The 12054-nt window shown below is 24.9% G+C and overlaps 1 long non-coding RNA gene across 1 annotated transcript; it reads left to right on the top strand.

The window, feature by feature from the left end:
* The first annotated feature begins 5284 nt into the window (after positions 1-5284).
* LOC106755997 lies at positions 5285-7878 on the top strand. Its single transcript, XR_001375435.2, has 3 exons — positions 5285-5502; positions 5652-5723; positions 7650-7878. It is a non-coding gene; the product is annotated as an uncharacterized LOC106755997 (long non-coding RNA).
* The last annotated feature ends 4176 nt before the right edge of the window (positions 7879-12054 follow it).

The following is a 12054-nucleotide window of genomic DNA, read 5'->3' as shown; positions in this document are numbered from 1 at the left end:
TTTCCTTCTTCCATACATAATTAATAAAGCTTTTATTTTTGGTTTAGACTTTCCCTTAAAATTCAGGTTCAACTCTTGGATACTTCATTCTTCTTCTCTGTAAGGAATTCAATTTGAAAGTTCTTCCACCGCCAATTAATTTCAACTAAAAGAAAGTATTTTCCAATAACATTTGAAATCTAAAATTAAAGAAAAATGTTCTTTTAATAATTTTTTAACAACTTTTTTATAACATATACAAGATAGTTTGTGATTGGTCCGTTTCAAATAAACAAACCAATAAAACAGTGACAGATAATTTATTGTCAAAAAATTATTAACATGGTTCAAAATTAAGAACAGAGATTCCATCATTATCAGTGGACTATGTTTCCAACATATGGAATTTGGTTCATCAAGTGTTGAGTATCTTTGTCGCTTGCTCAATGGAATTTGGTTTTTAGATTCCATTTCTCTTTGGACCACATTTGCTCAATGTGGTGAAAATCTGCACTCAACTCCAACTTCCTGCACCACTAATCAATTGTGATAGTTAATATCATAATTATTCTCTTTTAGTGAATGAAACTTGTGATCGTTATTATCATAATTATTTTCTTTTAGTGAATGAAACCTGTGATTTCTAATATCATATACCCTTTGTTTAAACAAAGTATTTAATAATAAATGAGACAACTACTTTGGTTTTGTTTTTCTTTTACTCAAATTATAAAAAGCAAAAGAAGTTGAATGAACAATTTAGTGAGCTTTTATTTAATTTGTTGTTCCACTTTACTTCAAATCCAAGATTGAATCTAAAATATCCCAATTTACTTTTCACTTTCACAGCCTTAAAAAGCTAAAGCTAAAGTAAAGTTCCATTTTCCCAATATGCCATCCTGCACTCCAACAAGATCAAAATCTTCCTCGTTGGCTTAAATTTTTTAAAAAAACAAAAACAAAATTAATCTTTCCATAAACTAAAACCAATTTAGACATAAGTTAATTTGTAAAAACCTTTTTTGCAATTCAAAAAAATAATTTTAACTTACAAAAAGAATACCATTTCGTTTTTTCTATTTATTTTTAATATTTTTTTTTCATCATCATATATATTTTTTTCAATTTCATTCTAATATTTTGAACATTTTCACTTTATTCCAAATTTTAAAAAATTAATATGATTATTTTCGTTAAATTAATGATGAGGGCATCATTACAATGACATGCATGATTCCATACACATACACATGTCAATCTTATTCCCAATCAATAAATAAACCTGGAGTGATTAAGCATCATTAGTTGTATTAAAAACATGGCATTATATATGATTATAACAATGCAATCATTGTCAACTTGACAAAACAAACTACATTATTACATTACCTTGTTTTCTAAAAGGATAAAACTAAAAGGAAAAAATCTTTTAACAACATTTTTTTAATAACTTTTTAATAACGTATACATGACAATTTGTGATTGGTCCGTTTTAAACATTTTTTTAAACATAAATTTAAATTGACCAATAAAATAATAATATATTTCCTGCTGTCAAAAAATTATTAAAAAAAGTTATTAAAATATCATAATACAAACTAAAAAGTGATCATAACAAAAACAAGTATATATATTATTAAACCTTTACTTTAGTTATATTAAAGTACATAGAAAGTTGAAGGCATAGGCATAGGAAATTTTTGGTGAATGTAATAGTGTAGAGATGATGATGATGATGATTGGTTGGAAAAAGGAAAAGCATGATGTGTTGAATGAAGTAGGGTTTTGGGTAATGTTAGAATGAGGATGAGTTAGTGATGATTGGTTTAGGTTAGTTGGTTGTGCTTGAAACACTCCAACATGTCACATGTGCCTTCCTTAACTTTTGCTAGCTATGCCTCAAATATCATTATCACTTTCAATTCTTACCCACATAACTCCATGCAATCATATACATCTCTTCATGCACATACATTCCAATAATTCAAATCATTTCTTTTTTTTTTTTCCAACATGGCTCATCTTCTTAGTAACAGCTGGACTCTTTTCATCCACCAAAACAAAAACAAAAATTATTAAGAATTTAAATGTCTTATTTAATTATTTCAGTTCAATTTCTTTCATTTTTTAAACTTTTTAATAAAGCAATTTAAATCTCTTGCGTTTCAAATTATTTATTCAGATAAAGTTATTTAATTAAATTGTACTAAAGTAAGTTTGAAATTTACACTTTAATATTATGTCTGGATAAGGAGTTTCTACCATTTTAAAAAATTATAAAATAAAATATTTAAATTACTTGTGATTCAATTATTTATTTATTTTTTAAATATTTTATTTAGACAGAATAACTTAAATATCTTAAATTTAAAATTTTCTTATTCGAATAAAGTAATTGAATTTAAGATAAAATTTTAATGTCAAAATATTCATTTTAAAATATAAAATTATAAATTAAACTTTAAAAAAATATTAGTCAAGTATATAAAAATGGTATTTTTTTTACACAATTTTATTCTCATTTTATCCTTTATAATTATTAACTAGTTTTTAAAAATATATAATTATTAATTGATTTTTTAGAAGTAACCGTTACTTTTAGGAGTGGTAGTAGTATAAAAAGTGTGAAAATAAGTTATTTTAATATTAAAAGGTTTTAATATATATATATATATATATATATATATATATATATATATATATATATATATAGTTTTGTTATGAACAAGTTTTATTATTTTAAAATATATTTTTTCTATAGACCACTTATTTAAAAAAAATTTAACTTTTTTCTGAAAGTTTTTTTTTTTTTTCTATTTGTTTGATTAAAGAATCGAAACCATATGACTAATCCTTGTAGTGAATTTTTCAATTTGAACTGAACAGTTCCTTTGTTTGTGTAAGTTAAGTTTCAGTCTTTTTTTCGTAGTCTTTTACTGTTATTAGCTGCTAGTTATCCTTCTTTCATTTGCATGCGTCTTTTTAGTCACTCATAAATTTCTACTTATTAATGATTATAATAGTATGTCTTGATTATTCTTGTGATGTTTCTATGCGTAGATAAATTATCTTGCAAGTTGGTAGGAGTTTTGCTTAGGGTCTTGTGAGTTGTTGGATAAGGAAGGGAAGTTAGTTGTTTTTGTGCGGGTGAGTTTGATAAATATAATGTTTTGCATGTTGATGATTTTTTTGCTTAGTTTTATGTGATTGAGGGAGTTTATAATATGAGAAATTGGGGAAATTGGTACAAGTTTTCATGTCTAAAATTGTTCTGAACCAATGCATTGAGAAAAAAAGTACTAATTTGATCAATTGAACATGTTCAAATTCCCTCAAAAACATAAAATGCAATTTTTGATATCTGGTATAATGTTAAGTGGTGACAAATTGACCCTAAACAATAACCTTGTTGTAGAAGTCTGACAACATTTTAGCTTCAGCCCGTTGAGCGTCGTATTTTGTGAATGGTTTGGTGTTGGTGGTAAAAGGACACTGTTGAGTGCAACTTTTGTACTGTGTCTAAAGCATTTTAGCTCTATGACGTTAAACAAAAAAAATATGTCGATGATCGCAAAATTTTGTAAAAAGAATGATGTTGAGCGCCAGCCTTTGAGAAAGGTTTGGCGTTGAGCGCCACGTTTGAATGACAATTTGTATGATTGGATATGTTTTCTTCTTTAATTGTTTGAGTAGATTTGTGATGGAACTGATATATGTTATTAATATTGTATATTTATTAATTGAGATGATGGAGGAATTTTATTAAGAAATTATTTGGGGTGATGAATTTAAAGTATAAATTGACATATTGGATTCAGTAACAGGATATTTTGACACTCTAATAATCATTCACACTCAAATAGTAGAATGTATATTGTCATAAAAAGTAAGATGAGGCCTTAGTATGTAGATATTGTTTGGTCCTAGGTTCAAAGAGAATTAACCTTATACATGGTCCAGTGATAACTTCTTGAGGTTATGGCTCTATAGAGCCTAGAAACCACCACAAGTGCATTACTTCAATGAGTTTCTATGTCAAGAACATGTATCCGAATAATGAAGTCTAGAGTCAATTGCTTGTATGTATTTATATGATTTATTGTATTTAATCCATGTTTAATTTATATTTGATATGATTTAATTGTCTTAGAATAATTATTTTGCATACTAATCTACCTTGTTGTTTCTTTTGTATTTCTTGTGTTTTATTTATTTAGTGATCACTTCATAGTATAAGCATATGAGGAGTTAAGCAATGATATACTTACAGTAGCATGAAGTTGTGAAGTAATATCTTTTGACTTTTAATAATTATTCTGTATAAAAATTTACAAAAACTCTAAGTTATTCGTTATATATATATATATATATATATATATATATATATATATTTATTTATTATTATGATTATTTACTTTTGATATTACTATATTAATATTAATATTATATATTTTATCGATTTTATAATATTTTATATTTTATCGATGTTAAAAAAAATGAAATGTCAGAGTGTATTTTATACTAAAGAGAGAGGATATGACTAATTAATGAATTTCAATTTTTTCTTATTTTAAGTTAATTTTAAAATTTATCATTTTAATAATTTGAAATGTTTTAAAATCTTCGATTTTTTTTTTAATTTTATCATTTAAACAAAAAATAATCTCTACTTTATTCCATCATTTTAAATATAACTACATGTTTTTGTTCTCATTTTGGTTTGTAGCATGATTTGCAGTTTTGGTAGTCCAAATATTACTTTTATATTAGTTTCTTTATTTCTTACGTTTTATTTGATTAAAGTATTCCTTAATGATATGCTAAATGAATTTTAGGTTTATTATTCATTCAATTCTATAACATAAAAAATAAATGTGAGCAAAATTTCCGATTTAATAAAAATATTTAGATTTTTAAAAATATAATTATTAATATATTAATTAGACTATACGTTAAAAATTAAAGAAAGACTAAAAATATGTTTTACTCTTTAAATTTATTTGTTTTAGATTCATTTAAAAAATCCATTATTAATTTATTATAATGTAAAAGTTAAATTTAGCAAATTTATCTTATTATTTATTTATTATGTTAATAAGTGTTTTATAAAGTTAGTTTTTTTAATTATTTAATATTTAAAATTATTTTTTATTTATATTTATTTTGTTGTCCTGTGTAAGAGTTCAAATAAAATAGTTATATTTTACATTAAAGAGAAAATGGGGATAAAAATTTAATTAAGGTAAAAGGGGTTATTGGACCCTAGTTAGAGGCAGCCAGACCCATTAGACTAAGGGCACATGACCTTTGTGGGAGTCTTTCTCCAAAAGTCAGCTTCTCATTTTGCCAACTTTCCCCTTCTCTCTCTAGAAAACAGAAAACCCTTTTTGCCCTAAAACATTTTCTCTGCCTTCTCTCTAAATTCCCAGCAAATTTAACCCTTCAATCTTTGAATAGGTTGTGCTCAAACGTTTATCACGTCGAGAGCTCCGTAACAGATCGAACAATTTCTTGTTTCTATCGGTAAGTCATCTTTCCCCTTTTCTCCACCGTTTCTAGAACCTAGGACATTGCTATTTTACTGAATGTATGCCACTAGAAGTGTTCTACTTCAAATTTGTGGTAATTTCTAACCTAAAAAGCTAATTCTATCACCATTACATGATTTATAGGGTGCCTTTGAAATTTGCTGTGAGTAACATTGTTTAAAGCGTTTCTATCAAATAAACTGTGAAGTTTTCCAGGTAAGGAGAGTTAACATTGTTTTGTTGTTGTGTTTGGTGATGTTTTTGTGAATTTTAGGAATGAGTATACGAGTAAGGAAATTTAAATGTTCTGTGAATGATATTTTTATATGATCTTGAATACATCTATGAGTGCATTGTATGGGATTGTGAATGTTGTTTTGTTGAATTTTTTTCTTGTTATTTTACTCTCATTTTATGATCCATGGTGTTGGTGCATCAATGAGGTGCTTAATCTGTTTTTTATTATTATTTATTTGCACTGCAATCTTTTATTTATTTTTTATTAATATGTGGTTCACGTTTCCTTTAGTATGCGATGATGCAGTACTATTTTTTTTAATCCTGTTGCAGTGTAGTTTTACCTCCCCAAGTAATATACCTATTTAATTGTCATTCTTGTTAATATATATATATATATATATATATATATATATATATATATATATATATATAATATTTTTTTATGAACCTATCAAAAGCATAAAGTGTATATGCAGCCTTTTTTTATGTCATTGCATTTAATTTAGTGTTTTAAATAATCGTCTCTATTTCTAAATAATGCGAGACTTTTTTTATTATGGGATGTTATTCTATTCAATATATTTCAATGAATGGTTTACACTGTTGCAAATGTTTCCTTTTTCTCTTTAAAAATCAATAGTGCATGTTTTCTTTTTTATTATTATTCCATTCATTATATTAAATTTGTGGTGATAAATTTGTTTTAGTTTTCAATGGTTATACTATCATTATTTTCACATTAATCCATGAGTTTATCAATTACTGTTTGGTATATATTATAAGTAATAATTTATGTAATATTGGACGTATGAGAATGAATGCTTGGAGGTGAATTTTAAGTGTTTTATTTAGGATTTAAGATGCAAATTTTGGTTGTTTTTGTTATTGTTATGTCACCTAATTTTGTTTCAAGAAGTATAGTGTATGGTTATTAAATACCATTTAAGTGGACATTATGGGTTTAAGTTTGCTTGTCAGGGGTCACCTGAATGCTAATTTCCTTATAAATAATATTTAATAATATGTTATGTGAGAAGTGTATTAGTAGGGGTATTTGATGTTGTTTGATTGAAAGAGCGTCTTGTATATTTATGTACATGGCTTGTGTGATTTGAAAGTATATGATTGTGAATTGAATGATGTGATTGAGTATGAATTGGACATCTCAGAGTGAGATGAAATTGGAAGTGGTTGTTGTTCTGTATAACTGTACTTGTATATTTATGTACATGGCTTGTGTGATTTGAAAGTATATGATTGTGAATTGAATGATGTGATTGAGTATGAATTGGACATCTCAGAGTGAGATGAAATTGGAAGTGGTTGTTGTTCTGTATAACTGTACTTGTATATTTATGTACATGGCTTGTGTGATTTGAAAGTATATGATTGTGAATTGAATGATGTGATTGAGTATGAATTGGACATCTCAGAGTGAGATGAAATTGGAAGTGGTTGTTGTTCTGTATAACTGTATAGAGCTTTGAACCGGTATGTTTATCCCTACTCTCAAAGCATTGTTCATGCTCAAATAGAGAATAACAATGTAAGTGGTGAGAGTAGAGGGAGGTTATCGTCTATAGTCTTAGAGTTTAGGCATAGACAGATTGGGGGGATTTACCTTGCATAATGTTGGGGATGAGCCAGTTGAACTATGCAAGTGCACAGACAATCAATAGTTCGACAGTTATACAAAATCCGGATGAGTCGCGTTGAGTATTTGATGTTTGGTTTGATTGATATCTCTTGCTTGTTCTTTTTATATGTAATTAAACATGATGATATTAATTGATTGTATTATATGTATGTTGTTTGTTTATCTAGCTCACCCTTGCTTTTGTGTGTTGTATGTTGCTTGGGTATGCTTTCTCTTGCGGTAATCATCCTTTTGGATGAGAGCAGATGTGGATGAGGAGGTTCCCTTGGAGCAAGTGTCGGAGGACGCTGATGCTACTTAAGATTTCACTTATTTAGCTTATGTTATTTTGAGATACTTATTAGATTATTTTGAAATACTTTGCTATGATTAAAGTTTTAAACTAGATCATTTTGGATGACTGTAATCCTCTAATTAATCGCAAGTCATAGTTCTCTTTATTTGAATGATGATGCCTATATTATATGATTGAGGTTATTATATATTTAGGATGTCACATCCTGAAAGTTGTTTTTCTTTTTTATCTACTTATTTTACTTTTTATTCATTTATTGTATTTTTAAGTTATTTTGTTTATGCTATTTTTTATTCATAATTATATATATATATATATATATATATATATATATATATATATATATATATATATATAATTTTATCCTTTGAGTTTTAAGATTTGATTGGTTATTTAAAAAAGTAAATTTAGAAAAAATATATTTAGTTTTATTTCTTAAAATAATATTATTCAAAAATAATATATATTATAATAGATTTTTTAAACTGTCATATAAAAAAATTATATGAATTTTTTTCTTCATTAACTTAAATAATGAAAGACATTCCTAAAAATTATTTTAAAAATTAGTTGATTTTTACAATAAATAAATAACGACTTCTATTTAATTTGTGTCCTCAAATACATTTTAGACATAATTAAAAGTATTTATTTAATGTTTTTTAATATATTTATTATTAAAGAATAATTATATTTAAAGTATTATATATTTATGAGGTTGTTTAACTTACTTTATTTATTAGACATAAGTCTATTAATACGCATTAGATGGATTTGTGCATTTACTGGTTAAACAAGTTTTGCAATACAATTAAATTAAATGAGTCTAAAGATACATTGATTGGATGATTATGTTCATATACTGATTAAATGATCGTAAAAACAAACACTAGAAAAGTATATCTATACACTAATTAAATAAATCTAACAATATATATTAGACAAATTTGTTTATACACAAATTAGACAAGTTTACTAATACGCATTAGATGAGTTTGTCCATTCATTAGTTAGAAGAGTCTTGCAATACACATTACAAGAGAATGAATATAATTTATTAGACGGGTCTATGAATACACATTATATGATTGTGTTCATATACTGATTAAACAAGCCTAGCAATACATATTATATAGGTATATCGATATATTGATTAAACGAGTCTAGTAATGTACTTCAGACAAGTCTTTCCATACATTAATTAGAAGAATATAGCAAAAAACTTACACATGATTGTCCATAAAATAATTATATGAGTATAACAAAAAAAATATTAAACAGGTCATTTCATACATTGATTAGATGAGTACAACAAAAATTATTAGATAACTTTACTAATGATTGATTAGATAAGCAAAACAAAAAACATTAGACATAGTGTTGATGTATTGATTAAATGATTCATGCAATACACATTATACAAGTTATTCATATATTTATTAGATAATTTTAACACTATACATTAGACAAGTCTTTCCACATACAAATTAGTTGAGTCTATTAATAGACATTAAACAAGTTTGTGTTATAATATATTAATATTATATTGCAAATGTTAAAACATTGATTTGGAATGTTTGTTTTAGAAGGTTGATATTTTATTAATTGACAACCATAAAAAATTTTACTAAGCAATACTCAATTTCTTTTATTAAGAGTTACAACTTTCATTTTCTTTTGTTGCAAGTTGCTTTACATGTTCTATAAATAGAACAACTATTTTCATTCCAATACACATCAAAACCATTTCTCTCATCCTCTCATTTTCTCATTCTCTTTTCTCTCTTTCATTCTAAGAAAATCTTGGTTTATTTTATACTCTTTTTAAAGATCATTGCTAGTTCTAAGATCTTTAGAAATTTCTGGGAAATTCCTATTGTATCCTGGAGAACTTGCACAATACATCGCAGATAAGTCCTTAAAAACAGTGAAACTACACGCCTCAGAAAATATTGTTAGTGTTTTAGTCAGCTTTTTTACAATAGTTTGTTCATTTACTATTAATCTTGTTATACACATTAGATGAGTCTATTTATACATTGATTATATGATTATAACAAAAATCATTACAGAGGTCTAATAATATACATTAGACAAGTTTGTTCATATACTGATTAGATAGGTAGGTATAACAAAAAACATTAGATGAGTCATTTCATATATTGTTTACATGAGTCTAAAAATACATATTAGACGAGTATGTTCATACACATATGGACAAATCTTGTAACACACATTAGACGAGTTTGTCCATATACACCAACCTAAAAATATATGTTAGAAAAGTCTGTTTATACACATATTAGATTAATCTATTAATACACATTAGATGACTCTATCCATTTTATGATTAGGTAAATATTGCAATATACATTACACAAATTTGTCTATATACTAATTAAACAAGCTAACAATGCACATTAAAAGTATGTGTTCATATATTGATTAGACGAGTTATAAGCACATATTAAATGAGTTGTCAATACATTAATTAAACAAGTCTAAAAATTCACAAATATATCAATCTATTCATACACTAATTTAAATTTTTAATGAGTCAACTCTACATATTTTTACATATCTTTTATACTTTTATCATTTATATTTTTATAAAATCTATTATTTATATTTTTATAAACATATTGACTTTCAAAATCTATTATTTTTTAAATTGATTCTATTTAAAACTTAATTATAAATTTAAAAATATTTGTCATTTTTTTCTTAATTTCTAAATCTCTTTTAATAAACACACAGATAAACATTAACTAACAGTCACAAATCTAAAACTATTTTTTCAATTAAAATTTTTCCAACCCACATTATTAATTTCCATTAAAAATTTTCGTGACCAACTGTATTCTGAACATGAGGATCATGTTTTGCATAATCTTTAAGTTTTTTTAATAATAATAAGACATAAGAGGGATGTTGGAGTGATAAAAACAAAATGAGTCCTTGGACATTTATGGGATTAAAGGGTCCATTGGAGCCTAGATTAATTATTCTTTTCCAAGATATTTACAATTCAACTTGAGTGAGAATACATGTAAAAGACAGTAACATTATTATAGTGATAATTATAAAAATAAATATGAATAAATTTTATATAAGTAATTTATTGTCATAAATAATTATTTTAATATAAAAATATTAAATTTAAAAAGCAGTCAAATTTTAAAAAGTTTAAAATTCTTCTCTATGAATGTTTTAGATTATAGTCATAAATATATATATATATATATATATATATATATATAATAATTTTTATAATTTTATTAAAATAATTCTTATTTATTTTTAAGTAGCTTTTTTTTATTATAGATAGTATTTTAATTTAAAGATAATTAAATTAAAAAAATTAATCAAAGTTTAAAAATTTTCAAATTTAGGAAATAATAATTTAAAATATAAAATTTATAAAAATATATATAAAACATCTTCTTTAATGATTAATGTTATAGATATTTAGTCTTTATATTTAAATTCTTTATTCATTTTTATTTTTACTTAACTAAGTTTTTTTTTTAAATAATAATTCATTTTAGAGTTTTGTAAAGAGTTTATTTTATATTTAATCAACATAAAATTTTCAAGATCTATGCATTATTAATGGAAAAAAAATTATTTTATTTTATTTGAGAATTTATGGTAGAAATGTGCATAGTATGTATTGAAAGTGAAAGAATAAAAAGCAAAATGGAGAAGGTGTAGGAAGAATTGGAATAGAATAGGTTAGGTGGGGAGGCATGTGCCCGAAGAATCTCACACGGAATTCTCAGTTTCCTCAATAACACACTTTTTCATCTCTGCCTTCTCAACTCAATTCAAATCTACATGCTTAGCTATAACACTAATGGAAAAATCTTCTATATATCTTCTTTCTTATCTCTAAAAATATACACACATCCACATTATCTTTTCAAACAATCATTGGTATATTTAAGAACATGATTATTTGTAATAAAAGTTTCTAAAATGAAGAATTTGTTGATTCCAACATAGATAGCCATTGTGGACATTATATATGTGATTTTGTAGTATAATATTTTACTTAAATATGCATGTATATGGAGATATGTTTAGCAACATTCGGATTTCATATGATCCTCGTTTAACTAACTTTATTGCTGTCAGGATTAATGAATTTGAAAGCAATCAAAGGATTAATTGATAAAAATTTATCATAAATATTTTTTTAGGATATGAGAAAAAACACAATCTAATCATAATAAACAAAGTTTTATATTGAGTAAAAAAAGGACTGGTCAAAGGTTTATATACACATATATATATCTTGAATGGTAAGAGATTTTTTAGAGTAGTATCGAAAACCAAACCGTTAGAACTTAGTC

Source organism: Vigna radiata, chromosome 2 (assembly GCF_000741045.1).
Source record: "Vigna radiata var. radiata cultivar VC1973A chromosome 2, Vradiata_ver6, whole genome shotgun sequence".
NCBI lineage: Eukaryota > Viridiplantae > Streptophyta > Magnoliopsida > Fabales > Fabaceae > Vigna > Vigna radiata.
Note: the sequence above shows the minus strand (reverse complement) of the source record. Positions and strands in the feature narration are given on the sequence as shown.